Consider the following 16,771-nt stretch of genomic DNA (forward strand, 5'->3'; position numbering starts at 1 on the left):
GCCACTTTTAGAAGAGAGCATTTCTGTGTGCTGTGTCTTTGTGCCTGCCTGATGTGTATTGACCTTCTGGTTCTGATTGAGAGGAGAGAGAGGATGTGCATTCAATTCAGCCAGTCCCTGGGGGGGGGGTTGAGGTGTGTCCTGCCCTGCCTGGGTGACTCAGCACAAGGCTGAATAGACCTTGGCTGAATTTAGAGTAGCGCGAGGAGGCACCTGAATAGGCCTGGTCTGAATTTGGAGCGGTGGGACTAGTAGTACCTCCACCTGAATAGGGCAGTGCCTTACTTCCACAATGATGGCTCCGCCCGCTGTGGAGTGTCTGGGGCCAAGGCTTACATCAACAATGAAGGTTGTGTTCACTTGTAAAGATATTCTGAAGTTCCCCCGGAACTGGTTTGGACTGGGCTCAGAGCCCTGTGCCAGAGGGAAGAACAAAGACATATGGACTATAATTATTGGGGCTGTGACCCCAAGAAAAGAAGAACTTCAGGAACTGCTTGAGCTAATACATTGCATGGACTGCCCTCTAATCAAGCGCTGGTGAGCGCCCTGCTTTCCCTGCACTCTGTGGTCAAGTGCAGGCAGGGGCACTTTGCATCTCTTAGTGGCAAGGCGCTTTTGTTTTGGAGCGCACTGTGAGGTCAGGTGCCCACTCATCCAGAGCGTGTGGTGGGCACTTCCAACTTGATGTTTGTTCTGAGCCCAAGGGGTGGGCTCAGCCCTCCATACCACGAGTGCTGAGAGAGTCCTTGCTGGGGGGATGACCGAAGACCCGACAGGGACTTCACTCCGTAATCTGGCCAAAACCGAAAGCCAGGCAGAGGCTGAGCCGGGATGTGGGCGGGGCCCACTGCTGTGAGAAGTCAAGTGAGAGGAAGCCCCCATCAGCCGGAGGCCACTGGAGGTCCGCGAGAAAGTGGAGATGTCACTCTGTGCTTTGTTTTTGGCCGGTGAGGACCGAACTGAGTCTTCCCGTGGCCCTTCAGGGAGTCAACCCTTGCAGAGAGAAGGTGTGCAGTGAGGACGGCACCACGAGTTGGCGGGCCGCTCCCAACGTGAGTGCTGATCAAGCGAGTTCACTTGGGGCCGGTTACCGGGAAGCAAGGTTGGGCAGCCAGGTCCGTGAAATTGGAAGAGGTCTCCTACGGCTTTGGTGCCAACAGCGGCACCAAGAGGAATTGCAGCAGCTGCCAATTGTGTGGCTCTTGTTAGGGGCATGGCTGGCCTCAGTGGCTGAGGCCTCACTATTAGAAATGGCATTTTTGGGTGACCCCAGGATGGGGCCCGAGTAAATTACCACAGTTTCTGTGGTAGGCAGGCAGGTAGCCCAGGAGCCTATGCAAGAGAAGTCAGTTACTGTGGACATGAGGTTCCCGATGTGGGTGTGATATCTTCCGTGTGTGTAATTCCTGTAATGTTATAATTGGTGCATGGTCAGGATCACATGCATTCTCCCAGAGTGTACATTATATGTAGGCTGTCCGGTTTTAGGTTTAAACCTATAATAACTGATAAATCCCCACTAAAAGAGAAATAGCCCTTACCAGTGAAAACATATAAACACTGAAAAAACACCTGCACAACCACAAACTAAATGCTATTCAAAGAAAGGAAAAAGAGAGTAAACAAGTCATTTCTTTTCTTCCTGAAGAGGGCCAATACAATGTAACTTTGTTATACAAGCTAGCAGTAGGAAAGTCTGGGGTAACATTATTCTGCTTGAGTTTTGTTGTTTACGGATGCCACTAAAATATAGTTTCTTCTTACTTTTGTTTTTTTTCAGTTTTGTGGTCTTTGGTCTAAATATGCAGGGTTTAGAATCATGGTTTAGGTCTTGTTTAATTAATTTAGAAACTGTAGGTAATCAGAAACTATCAAAATCATAGTTGATTTTTGGATGTTTTTGATTCTTTCACTGACAGGTAAAATGGCAGGCTTCATAACAATCTTGCCTAATATTTGTCATCACATTTACCCACAGCGAATGGGTAAAAACCCTTAATACATCACCCCCAGTTTCTAGTGAGTCAGTATTGATAGTAGGCAAATTGCCAACACCTCGAGCTTTAAACATTCAATGCAAGGTATAGTGACAAATATATGTGAAAAGAACGCTATCCCCAAGCATCTGGGATAGTGGTTAAAACATGACACCAGACTCTTGGAAAACATGGAACGCAGTGTCACTTGGAATGTGCTGCAAAAAAGGTTCTTTCCAAGTTCAACAAAGATTGGAGTGATATTGTTTGTATTTGCAGTGATTCAGCTACGTATGTGAAAAGGTTGTGTGATGACCTGTCAAAATTGATACCGGAGCTGAAGTGCTTCCCTGTAAGAGAACCTTGCTACTTGTTAGATGGTATGCTGAAAGCATCTTTACAATCTTCAGAGTTAATGAGGAATGCTATCGATGTTTTAGTCCATTCTGGTGCACTGTTTTCTTATGCACAGGAACTAAAACGCAAATATTTATCATTTCGTGCTTTGTGTGGCGTTGAAGAAAGAGTCATCCCAACTGTGTCCATTAGCTGATGGTTCTCAGTCAAAGGGGCTATGAATGCTATATTATCCATGTGGCAACCGTTTACGGAATTTTTGCTGAGTGATGATGCCAAAGGCAAGAAATTGATAGTGATGTGAAAAAAGTACACTCTACTGCATTCTTAGATTTTTACAGGAAAACATAACTGCTATGGTGGACATAATAAAAAATCTAGCGTCTGAAAACACCCTTGTCTGCCAAGTGTTCAGCTTAATTGGTGTAGATGTGAAACATCTCTTTGAGAGTAGGCTGGGCGACACCTTTAGTGACTTTGGCACTGCAACATGGTCCATGTTAGAGTGCTTGCCACTTGGTAATCAAAACAATGGCGAAGAGCAATTCAGGAATTTCATTTTACAATGTATGAGAAATGGATTGTAATGATGCATAGAAATGTCCCTTTGCCACCAATCGCATTTGAAGTCAATGAAACCTCACTGTGGTACTCTGTTCTAGATCCCTTCCGAAAGGGGAACTTTCGTCTGTAGTTTCAAAAGTGCTGCTTAATTTTTGACAGTTTCAATAACTTTGAGGGCTTAAGCGCCCAGATCAGCGCAAATGTTACAAAACCTGCCCTGGGATTCACAATATTCAAGTGAACCAGTATTGGCATGGAAAGCTATATCAGTGGCCAGAGTTAACAAATTGTGTACTAGCTGTTTCGGCGTTGCCCATCTCAAGTGCCAATGTTGAGAGGGCCTTTTCACAGAAGTTTTCATGGGAAGGAAGGAGCGAGCGCACATGACCAAAGACTCACTGAAGAAGTATTGCACGGTGTACTATAATAAGTTTATTTACAAAAATCTATTTGGACCTCATATACACTATACTTACACTGTCTATATACCATGCGCTATCAGGGCAGACAGCAAGCAATAATAAAAGCAAAACGTTCCATAAACATCAGAAAAACACAGTGCTCCGTAGTTTTTAATGGCAGAAAATGTGTAACCACTGATAACCACTGTTTTTTTAAGGAATTGAAATCACCTGAAAACACTGAAAAAACCCCACCAGAATTTACCAAAAATAGAAACTGAAAACAGGAAAGCCTAATTATATGCACCAGGAGGTGATGGTGGTATGTACAATATCAGCAATGATATTTCATGGTATTTTATGGTGCGCCTAGTGTGTCACTGCTGTGTGGGTGTGTTGCGCAAATGCTTTCACACTGCCTCTGGGATAAGCTTGACTGCTCTGCCAAGCTACCAAGGGGGTGAACAGGGGTTATCTTCTGAGCGTAACTCTCTTGCCCTGACTAGGGTGGTGGGTTCATGCCTGGCTTTAGGTGCTTACCATAGCAAACCAGAAACCCAATTTCTAACAGTGGTAGACTTGTTCCAATCCATAAAAATAAATTCCAGTCTAATCCTTCAACCTTTCATAGGATAGCCCTCCTTGATTGCGAGGAAAAATTATTCCCAAATTTAATTTTGAGACACCTCGATTATACTAGATAGTTGACAGCCAGGATTTATATCCCAATCAAATGCTACTGACAGTATAATGGCTCTCTCCTTATCACTAAAATGCAACTAATAGATTACTTATGTGCCTTTGATAAAGTAAGCAAAAATGTTTTTGGGCCAACACCTTTGGGCATACATCCTCTAAAATGCAATAGCCATACTACCAATAATGCCACCACAACACTAATACTGCCATCCATACTACCTACCAGTACAGAATAACCAGTACAACTAGTAGCATCACCAGAACTAAACTTCACCTTTAACATAACCTATACCAATACCGATACCACCATCAACATTAACAATATCACCACCTTTAATATTACCTCCAAAACCACTCCCACCTCAAAGATAACCACCAATAACACCACAACATAACAAATAATACTCCCACCACATCCAATACCACCACCCTAATTCAAATACAACCACACCACCACTACCAATAAAACCTCTACCAACCACTGACCAGTGACAGAGTCAGTTGGCCTGGCTTTAATGTCCTATTGCATGAATCAGAATTACTGCATGCCTATGTTTGCATTCGTTAGCTCTCAACCTCAACCCTTGTGGCTTTGCCAACATCTGGCATTTTTGGACTTTGCAACATGCTTAAACGTGTATTTTTAAATACAAATGTCCTCTTATTGTCCCAGCATTTATCAGGCAGTTGAAAATGAGGCATTACTTATCAGTAACCCAGGGTACTCTGAACCCTTTCATTCTACGTCACTTATTACATATGGGGTTAATCCCACATGTAGACAGGAAAACGTCAGCAAACCATGCTCAAAATGCAATTCCTGCTCATCATTGATGCACACCATAAATTAGGCTGACACTCCCAACTAGAGGTGGATCATTTTTTTGTTTCATTTTGAAATAAATGGATGCAAATCCACATTACAATTCTCAATTTTTGGCAGGACTAGATTTAACTTCCCAAGGCTAGAAAAAGTGAACTCCAGGCAAAATAAAGCAACAGCACACACACTCTTTAGGTATCGCAGTCGGAGCTAAGAATTGCCTGTGCGCTCCAGGGTTTCCAGTAGGTAGGCATGCCACTCAGACTCTCCCCTTCTGATTCAGTCCCCCACATTTACATTACCAGGTTCCTAACATTGCTCCTGAAAGAACTTACTAGACTGCAAGATGTGCTGTGACTGAGTGGCACTGGATATTTGACTGGTGCTATCAATGTGCCCATGTAGAGAGCAACCAGGGGTGCTTGCCCATGTGGTAGCAAATGTGGATTGCTTAGGGTAGTCAGGCTTTGGCATTTTTGGTTTGCCTATACAGACAGATTTTGCTACATATGAGAAATAAAAGGATTTTGTCTATTTCTTTTTCACTGGGATATTTTACCCAAACCAGCCTCACTCTGACCTATCCAAGTCTTTTCTGATGGCTGAGCAGGACAATGAGCCAAATGAGGGACATGTTTGTAATGGTTGTCATAAGGAAAAAAGGGGCCAGGGAGTAAGTAATATGAGGATCATTATGATGGCGGACGGACTTCAGTCCTCCCGCCATCATTTCGGATTTGGGGCTGGCCGCCTATGAGGTGGCTTCCCCAAAATCCGAATTACGATGCGACCGCCCCCACGGCGGTTGCATCACCTATACTTTGCAATGTGGCGGGGATGCGGTTAGCAGCCCCCGCCGCAACGCATAAAAAAGGCACTTGCGTATCCCTGCACTATGTGGCAGGCACCTTGCTGTTATGGTCTATTATCCAGCACTTTCCCATAGTTTTGTTGATTTTGGAGTTAGGAATAGTAATTGTTTTTTATGGTTTTTTATCCAGCACATTGCCTAAGTTTAGTTGGTTTTGAAGTTGGAACAGTAATTTTTTATAGTATATTATCCAGGACTTTCCCTGAACATAGTTAGTTTTGGAGTTGGGAATAGTAATTTGTTATGATTTATTATGTAGTATTTTCTTAAAGTTGATATGTAAATTAAAATAGGAAAGCAGATATATGTCAGTTTTTATTGTTAACATTTTTATTTGCAAACACATGTATTTGTTTTTGTTGTTCACACCTAAATTGCTTTTATTTGGTTTATGTATACAATTTTGGAAAATATTGAAAAACATGAATAACACATGTTTCTGTTATTCAGAATACAAAATAAAGTATAATATATTTTTCACATATATTTTCAATGTACATTTCCAAAATGGAAAATATATTTTTACATACATATATTTTTTTTAAATGTTACATTTTTATGAAGTATAGTCATGTAATAGTAAAGTAAATATATTTATTTCATTAAAACCTTTTTGATTTTATTTATCATTTCTTATAGAAAAAGTAAACATTTTACAGCATTTGTTTTTAAAAAATGTTAAAACATTTTATATAATTTTATTTTTGTTGAAAAATTATATATGTATTTTACAAAGTTATAGTTTGAACATTTCCTTTTTATTATTTAGAATATTAAATAGTACGATTTAAAAGAATGATATTTAATATATTACATATTATACAAAACTATTTCACATATATATTTTTGTATCATACATTTTTTTAATAAAAAAATGGTATATTGGTTGCACATTTACAATAGTCTTATTGTAATTTTATATGTTGAAGGTGAGTACATAAAAGAAATATACATTTTAATATATATTAAATATTATGGGGCCGATTCTGATTCGGTAAACTAATCCGTACGACCGAATCGAATCCGTAGCCCTTTCCGTACGACTCGTCCAATACCGTCCGAATCCCGTAGTACGATTCGTATGAAAAATATGCGACCAAATGTTTGCGAACCGTACGAATAGCTAGGGAAAATCCGTATGACACGGACCCTCAAAGTGAACCGTACGAATCGTACACATGCTGTAAGACCCGACAAGTACGATCCAGACCGGGGAATCAGAATGCGATCCATACGGAAAACGTGTGTATGAGCAATACCGGGGAATCAGAATGCGATCCGTACAGAAAACGTGCGTATGAGTGAGCCACACAATCAAATATGAGACGGACCCACACTGAACAACGCGCACGCGAACCCAGTAAAACAGCACAAGGAGGGTGAAAACGACTCGTACCGTGGAGAACGTCGCGTAACACACAAATAAACAGAAGCAAATACAACTAAACCAGCCGTACTGAAACACATGGACACTATAAAGCAGCACAAGGAGGGTAAAAACGAGTCGCACAACACCACAAAACATGTCTACAGTGTACAAACCATGGAAATGAATGTCCTGGGCAGATCCAAACAGGCAAACAGAGGGGCTAACTCAGAACCACCCCTTATAACACAACCACCAAAAATTCAAACTAAGCCCCACTCACAAATGGACCAATAAAAAGGGCCCACACACACAAGCCATGATCCTTTGCAAGAGACTCAAATTGCAACACTGCCAACACACCACCAACTGCACACATCCACCTTCACACACACACCCCCATTCACATTAAGACCCACACACCCACATCCATACACACCGTCACCCCACACCATGTCCACACAGAAGAATCCAAAGTTCACAAAGGAGGAGATGGAGACCCTTGCCAACAAAGTCATCAGAGTCGAGCCACAGCTGTCTTGGACAGTACCTTACAAACACTGTCATGGCAGCATGCTCCATGGGGGGGACTGCTATATCACGAGGGAGGCCCAGTGCCAACTCACACTCCAACTACCAGCACGGCCTGTAACACACACCCCTTACACAAACATACCCTCCTGGGACAGGCAATGGATTGCCCCACTGTCACAATGCTGATATGCAGGGATGTGCCAGTTATTGTAAATATGCCCCCACATGTCAATGACTCAGGAACACATATCAACCTGACCCCACAACATACCCATCCACAAGTGAACATTGAGGACAATGCAAAGCACAGACAACTACCTGGTAGAACAGTGCCAACTACAATGTGTATGAAACATGGATGTTGCATGAAATAGCATTAACATTGTCTGGCCGACAGGGCAACGTGCAGAATCTACCCCCAACAATGGGGGAGATGATTCACAGTCTCAGGCTCCGCAGGACCCTGATCCCACCGTCAGCGACGTCTCGCAACACTCCACGGATGACCACGACCACCCTGGCCCCTGTGCTGTCCAAACCCCTGCTGCTCCGAAACATCTGTGCATACCACCACCACCATTACTGCCACATCCCAGCAGACATCTAGGAGCCCTGCCTTCAGTGAACAACTGAGCCAGTCTGACGATGAGGGACAAGGTCCGCCGGGCAACCAGGAGGTGGCAGACAACACCACCACTGCCATCCCTCAGGGATCCTGTCGTCTCGATGTGCCCAAAACGGCAGCCCAGGCTCGTGTGGGCAGGGGTGGTGGGAGTGGTGGCAGGTGGAGGCAAGAACCTGACCAGCCAGCTGCAGGGCCCGGTATGTCAGAACTACGCAAAATCCTTGAGGCATACCGGCGGACACCAGGGAGACCTGCCAGGGAGTGGTGACCCTCACAAACATCAAAAACCTGCAGGCCGAGCAACACACCAGTCAACAACAACACCAAGGACGGATGGAGGCAAGACTGGCTGACTCCTGGCGGTGGAAAGGGACATGAGCAATTCACTCCGTCGGATCGCAGACAACATGGAGCACCCTACCTGTGTCACCAGGCAACACACTTCTAGGCGAAGACAGCCACCAGGCACAGGGAGGGAGGAGGAGGAGGAATCGTCCGACGGAGCATCCGATGCTTCGTCAAGGCCTGTATATGAGGGTCCACCAAGGAAGGTGGGTCGTCCACGGAAAAAACCATGAGTGGCAGTGGGCCATGCACATCTCCCATGTCACCTGGTCTGGCACCTGGACTTTGTGTGCCACAGCATCACCTCATTGACTGTCATACTCTGCCACATGGACTTGCTGGTTGCAGTCTGAACAATAATCCCAAGCACTGTGGTCTGGACTCTGGTGACTCCAATTGCAAAGCATCACACCTCCCTCTGTGAACTTTGGATTCTCTGGATTATTGTACAGCACCTATCACCTACTCACGAATGACGCACCTGACAGAGAAATAAAGAAAACAATCACAAGGTAAATTAATGTTGCAGTCACTTAGCATGAGTCAACAACATAAGTGTGGCATCATGTCAAAGTATGCCTGAGTGTGGAACAAACTCAAGCCATCAATACACTGGGATCTGAGTTCATTCTAGGACACACATAGGTCACAATGTATCTTCATATTCATACATGGAGCACAATACTCACCCGTGATGGTCTCAAGCTGCTGAGGGGGGGGGGTGCAATACTGCTCGAACAGACAGGTTTGGAAGAGTATCATGAAGGCGTAGAGGTCATGGGTCATGTGGAGGTGCCCGGGAAGGGAGTCCCAGGTCTGTTTGGCGAGGTGGGAGAACTATCTCCCGCATGCAGTTGTTCTGTGGACGCGATGAATGGTGGCGAGGGCAAGGTTGGCTGGACGGAGCTGTGGCAACGGGGTGTTGGAGGAGAGACGCCCAAGGTTGTTTTTGGGTCTGGGGTTGTGGACTGCCTCCTGAGTGTGGGTGAGGAGTCTGAAGGTGATCCTGCAGTTGACAGTGAGCCATTGTAGGTATCTCAGGTGGACGGTGATGTGGCCGTGGCGCGGGATGTTGAGGATGAGGTGTACGGATGCACCCTGGATGTGTACAAGTCCTCCTGCAGTTGGGCTGTTGTTCCTGCATAGAGGGCGTTGCTGTAGTTAGCCCGGCTGGTGTCGTGGACCTGGGTGACTGTCTGTGTTGCCTAGGAGTGGATCTATCTGAGCATCATTTGCAGCATGCGGAGGGTGTTGCAGCATGAGGTAGAGATGGTGTTGAGTTGCATGGTTATTTTGATCGAGGAGTCTACGATGAACACCAGCTTGCGTGCGAGGCCACTGGGTGCCGGTGCGGTGCCCAGGCCGGTGGGGCACAAGGAGTTATCCCAGTCGTAAGGGGACAACCCTCAGATGATGACCTCAGTCTTGTCCAAGTCCAGCCTCAGGTGCATACATGCATTTTTAGCATTGTGGCGGGTGGTGCTGAGAGCACCGCCCGCCACAATGTTAAAAAGGCAGGATCCGCCACTGTGGCGGGTGCATCCTAATACCCCCCACGGGGCCCCCGCCCTTATGGCGGGCGGTTCCGAATTCTGATAGGATGGCGGGCGGACTAAGTCCGCCCGTCATCCTAATGAACCCCTTAATCTTTCAAAATACTCTATGCTGTGGTGAGACAAATGTGCATCCTCGCTGCACTACACAGGCAACGAAGGATAAAGGAAAACATTTTTCAAATGTGTGTCAGCTTGTTTGGGGAGACGGACTAGGAGGTGTACACTAACAACAGGTTGAGCAGGCAGTTCATTATGGATATTATAGAAGAACTCAACCCAATTATTGGGCAACCAACAAACTTTAGCCAGGCCATACCTACACACAGATGCAAGGGGCCTTCAAGTCACTTTTTGCCTGCCTTTTCATGGCATGTTAATCGCCATTAAAGGGCCGGTAGATAGGGACATCCTAATCCATACAGCAATGCCTGAGCAGTCACCGTCTGATTGTAGGGAATAGGAGTCTGACCGCTGAATTGATGGGACGCGGCAGACGCAGCGGTCTTTCCCCTCACCAGTCATGTTCCGACCACCTGCATCATAATGTGGCTGTCAGATCAGATGGCCTGGATGGCACTGACTGCCTAATGGTGGCAGTCACATAGCCATCGTAATTAGGCCCTATATTTAACAAATGTTGTTTTTTATTTCAAAGCTCAGTTCCCACATGTAATAGGCTGTGTTGCAGGGAATCACATTCAAATCTGCCCACCGTCAGCATCAGAGTATTTATTTTGGAATAGAAAATATCACCATTTTCTGAATATTTAAGTAGTTTGCAAATCTGCATATATAATAACCGATTAATTGGCCAAATACCCAGGAGTTCACATGACATCTTAATCTTTCATCATTCAGGCCTTTATAACTGGCTGGCAAGGGGAAATTTTGGAGATGGACATCTTTTTGGTACGTATTGTTATGCTTAACTGTTTATTTGTAGGACACATTATGGGGTCGATTAGGATGGCGGACGGAAACGGGTTCTGTCCGCCAAGGACGCGGCCAAGATACTCCCGACCACTCCGCGGAGAAACCGCCGTTGCGATTAGGATAATAATACCATGAAACTCCGTCCGCGGCGGAGGGAATACATCAAACCCCGTCCGCGGCGGACGGCGTACACCTGAGACCGCCGCAAGCGGACGGAACCTAAGAAACTCCGTCCGCCGCGGACGAACATGACTACGGGTACATGCACAGCCACCGCAATACTTGCGGATGCTCCGTTCCCGCGATTAGGATAAGGCCGCCAGTCCCACGGAACTCACCTCCATCCACAACCGCTGCGGAAACAATGCAACGAGAAACCCAGCATCCCAGCGGAAGGACAACACAAACACCATCCCTACCGTCAAACCAATTTACAAATGGCTGACGGAAGTAAATACAAAACACACTACACAGGACACCCACCCACCTGAAACACCCACACCAATCACAAGCCACAATGACAACCCCCCAAGCACCTACTAATCCACACTAGTCAACACACCCACCTAGCACCTGACTGCCAACAACCATTGGGACACAACCACGACACGGACTATAAAATTACACCCACCCACTACCACAATCCTTTGCAGCACAGCATAGCTGCTAGCAAGAGGCCAGAGACGACGGACAGCAGAGACAAATTGCACACATACAACCACCACCCAAACACACCCACCACACAAACACCCACCACACCATTCCTACACACCACACACCTGCACCTCCCAAACCAATCAACCCACACCTTGAGCACCACACACCATGGCACCCAAAAAAAAAAACAAATTCACGGAGACAGAGTTGAAGGTAATGGTGAATGAAATCATCCGTGTTGAACCCCACTTATTCGGGACACTAGTCCAGCAGACCACCGTGGCCAACAAAAATCACATGTGGGACAGGATAGTAACTCGGGTGAATGCGTCAGGGACTGTGCCAAGGACAAAGCACGAGATCCAGAGGCGGTGGCATGACCTAAAAACCAGGGTCAAAGGCATCCGTGCTAAAAACCATCTGCGAGCACATCACACTGGCGGCAGCACACCCCCGGAGCCCATACCCTACACTGATTGGGAGGAAAAGGTGCTGGGCATACTGCACCCAGAGAGCCTGGAAGGAATTGAGGAAGGAGAAGAGGCTGGTAAGTACAAACCAAGCACCACGAGCACATAGACATGGCCTGCCTCACACAACTGAGAAGAAAAAGCTCCCAGGCTCTAACCCATGCATGTGGGCTACATACTCACCAAAATGTGAACGACTCCCAACAGGCCCCCATGTCCACATGGAGGGTGGTGGAGGGTGGGGTGTGTGCGAGAGGATAGTATCACAACTCCCAACAGGCCCCCATGTCCACAGGGAGGATGGTGGAGGGCGGGGTGTGTGCGAGAGGATAGTACTACAACTCCCAACAGGCCCCCATGTCCACAGGGAGGGTGGTGGAGGGTGGTGTGTGTGCGAGAGGATAGTACCACAACTCCCAACAGGCCCCCATGTCCACAGGGAGGGTGGTGGAGGGTGGGGTGTGTGCGAGAGGATAGTACTACAACTCCCAACAGGCCCCCATGTCCACAGGGAGGGTGGTGGAGGGTGGGGTGTGTGCGAGAGGATAGTACTACAACTCCCAACAGGCCCCCATGTCCACAGGGAGGGTGGTGAAGGGTGGGGTGTGTGCGACAGGATAGTACTACAACTCAAACAGGCCCCCATGTCCACAGGGAGGGTGGTGGAGGGTGGGGTGTGTGCGAGAGGATAGTACTACAACTCCCAACAGGCCCCCATGTCCACAGGGAGGGTGGTGGAGGGTGGGGTGTGTGAGAGAGGATAGTACTACAACTCCCAACAGGCCCCCATGTCCACAGGGAGGGTGGTGGAGGGTGGGGTGTGTGCGAGAGGACACTGAAAAGTAATTTATGGCAAACAAAACATGTCATGTCCAAAGTATTGATCATCAAAATATTTTCCCACAGGTGATCACAATTTGACTGGTGAAACCAGCAACCCGCCGCAACATTCTCCTCACTCACATCCAGGACTCTCTGGGGACGATGTCACAGCCAGCTCTGGTGCGGAGGAGGGAGCGGGCTAATGCACACTGCCAGGGCCATCTGGCTCACAGGAAATCCCTGCCTTAACAACCGTGGCCTGTGTCACTCCTGCAACACCTGCCACAGTGAGCTGTAGACCCACCACCACCACCTCCACCACCACCATTACCACCACTCCTGCCTGTGCCAACCTGCCTGACCCACCGCAAGATGCAGGGCCATCAACATCCCAGGCAAGCAGGGGGAGTGGACGGGAAAGGAGACAGCCGAGGCAACATCCCCCAAGCAGGAGTACCTCACACCGGCGAGCTGGGGAAGGACACCCACCCCATCCTGGCGCTGAGACACTGGAAGCCCTCGGCAGAGTCCAGGCTTCCTATGACCGTGGGCAGGGACATGCTGATCGTGCCCACCAGGACTCGGTTGATAACACCAATGTGTTGCGGTCCATTGACAGCCGCATTGGCCAAATAGTGGACCTCCTGGCCTAGCACACATCACTGTGGAAGGTATGGTTAGAACGCAACACCCCCCCTCAACCAAGTGTCCAGCCACCACGGTCAGCAACACCACCGCAACCGCCACCTGTTCCCCTGGACATGGATGTGGCCCCTGAGCAACCTGCCCCACAAGCTGACTCCGTACCGCCTCCAAGACGGAGGGGCCGTCCGAGGCTGGATGGAGGTGAGAGCAGTGGGGATGCTCCATCTACACGCTCAAAGAGGGGCCGACAATGACTGTAACACTGCCTGAGGCTACCATCCACCCGCAAATTATCCTGTCCCACTACGCCAAGTATTGGCACAGGTCTGCTGGACTAGCCGGACATCACCCAATGTGGTGTCAGCACGGACATTTCAACTACCATGACCTTCAACTCACACTCCCCCACCCAACACTTACTTGTATATATCCACCAGCACCAATGCACAACCTGTAAATACATTTCACTTACACACTCAATGATGTGTTGCCTCCATGTTTATTCACATGATTGTCTCAGAAACAGACCTGACCAGGTGCAGGGAACCATGTCATACAGAATCCTGCCGCTGTGTGAGTGACCTAGGGAAAATCAGAGACAGCAAACACACGTCAGGTAAGTGAATCACAGCCATCACAACACACAGCAGTGCACAATTCCACAAACCACACCCATCACGAAATCAGTGGATGAGAGGACACACATCATGGAGACTTGCAAGTCCAGAGAAATAAACACACACACATGCAAACATAACATACCAAACAGGCAGCTGATGAACACCACATCCACACACCACCAGCAAACATACATAACGCATTGTCCAGGCCAGGCCGGTCAACACCCGGCGGTGGGTGACCAGCCTGGCCTGGCGGCGGGTGACCGGCCTGGCACAGCGGTGGGTGACCGGCCTGGCCCGGCGGTGGGTGACATACCTGGCCCAGCGGTGGGTGACCGGCCTGGCACGGCGGTGGGTGACCGGCCTGGCACGGCGGTGGGTGACCGGCCTGGCCCGGCGGTGGGTGACATGCCTGGCCCAGCGGTGGGTGACCGGCCTGGCCCGGCGGTGGGTGACCGGCCTGGCTCGGCAGTGGGTGACCGGCCTGGCACGGCGGAGGGTGACCGGCCTGGCCCGGCGGTGGGTGACATGCCTGGACCGGCGGTGGGTGACCGGCCTGGCCCGGCGGTGGGTGACCGGCCTGGCCCGGCGGTGGGTGACCGGCCTGGCCCGGCGGTGGGTGACCGGCCTGGCCCGGCGGTGGGTGACCGGCCTGGCCCGGCGGTGGGTGACCGGTCTGGCCCGGCGGTGGTTGACCGGCCTGGCCCGGCGGTGGGTGACCGGCCTGGCCCGGCGGTGGGTGACCGGCCTGGCATGGCGGTGGGTGACTGGCCTGGCCCGGCGGTGGGTGACATGCCTGGCCCGGCGGTGGGTGACCGGCCTGGCACGGCGGTGGGTGACCGGCCTGGCCTGGCGGTGGGTGACATGCCTGGCCCGGCGGTGGGTGACATGCCTGGCACGGCGGTTGAGCACAGGGCCTGCCACGGCCGGTGTACAGTGGATGATGCAACGTGACTGTATGGGGGGTCATGACCTGCCATTTTGAGTTCCATCATTTCAAGTATGTGTTGGCCTGCACCTCCCCCGCGGAAGGCGTGCACCGCCATGGTGGCGCCACTGATTGAACATTGTTGCAAAAGATGCAACCATCGTGGAAGTGCGCACTTGCGGTTGCCGATGTGTGTCCGTGATGGCACGTGCACAGGCAGCCAATGGGAAGAGGTCACGCGGGGCGCGTATGCGCCATCGACAATGGCGGAAACAGTGCACCGCCACACCAGGGCCTGTCATTGGGCCTTTTTGAATGAGGCATCCAGGGGGGACCAATAGCTGGCCATGTGTGCCACTGACATGGGCTCTGGGCCCTATATATGTGTGACTTTCACAAGCACATATTCACTGCTTCGATCCAGTACTGCCTGTGACCATCACCTTGACCTGCTGCTGCTGAGCTGACCAACGGCTGCTGCCTGTGACCATCACCTCGACCTGCTGCTGCTGAGCTGACCAACGGCTGCTGCCTGTGACCATCACCTCGACCTGCTGCTGTTGAGCTGACCAACGGCTGCTGCTGTTGTGCCACAGTCCAGGACCTTGCCATGCAGGGAGTGCGAGAGACCCGGTCGCGTCCCTTCACCGCAGTGGAGCTGGATGTCCTTGTGGACGGTGTGCTCAGCCACTACTAACAGCTTTACGGTGCACCCGGACAGGTGGTAAGTACAGTGGTGTACATGTTGTTGGTCATGAGGTGTTCAGTGGCTCCTGTCTAATGCAGGCCTGGCGGTGTGCTGTGGGACCTTTACATGTGTAGTGCTGAGCATGGCTGCATGTTGAATCGTGTTACTGCGATGTTTGTGCATGTCATACTGTCCACTTACGTTACCCTCTTGTCTCCCATCATGGCAGGTAAAGCTGCACGTTCGCAAGGCTGTGTGGAGGACGATAGCACGTGATGTACGGGCAGTGGAGGGGTTCAATAGACGACACACACACTGCCACAAGCGCTGGGACGACATCTCCAGGCTTAGCAAGAATGTGGCAGAGATGACACTGGGGATGATTCCAAGATCTACACGTCTGGCCCGCCGCACCATGACCCCTCTTATGCACCGTATCATTGCTGTGACGCATCCTGACCTGTCCGCCCAGCTGAGTGGGGAACCACAGCAAACTAGCGGTAAGCAGATTGTATGTGTATGTTACTTGGGCCTGCAATGCATGTATTGCTGCTCAGACACAGTAGTGGCTTCCGTGGTGCGTTTGTTTAGCTGAAATACCATGCTGGTGCCATTAGCGGAGTAGGCGTTGGCATCCATGTGTGGAAAAGTAAATTTTGCTATGTTCTGTGTCCCTACGCGTCCTCCATCATATGTTATATGTGCATGATTAATATGCATATGTTATTCCCCATGTTTGATTAAAGACGCAATTACAGTTTTGTCCATCTCTAGTATGTCAGTTTCCAGTTCTCGTGAATACTACGAATATCAGGCCTATGTAAAGCTACGTTGCCACGTTTCTCAGTGTGCACGTTATTCCATTGTAAAGTCCCCGTTTCTAGGCCT

Source organism: Lissotriton helveticus, chromosome 6, assembly GCF_964261635.1.
Source record: "Lissotriton helveticus chromosome 6, aLisHel1.1, whole genome shotgun sequence".
Classification (NCBI taxonomy): Eukaryota; Metazoa; Chordata; class Amphibia; order Caudata; family Salamandridae; genus Lissotriton; species Lissotriton helveticus.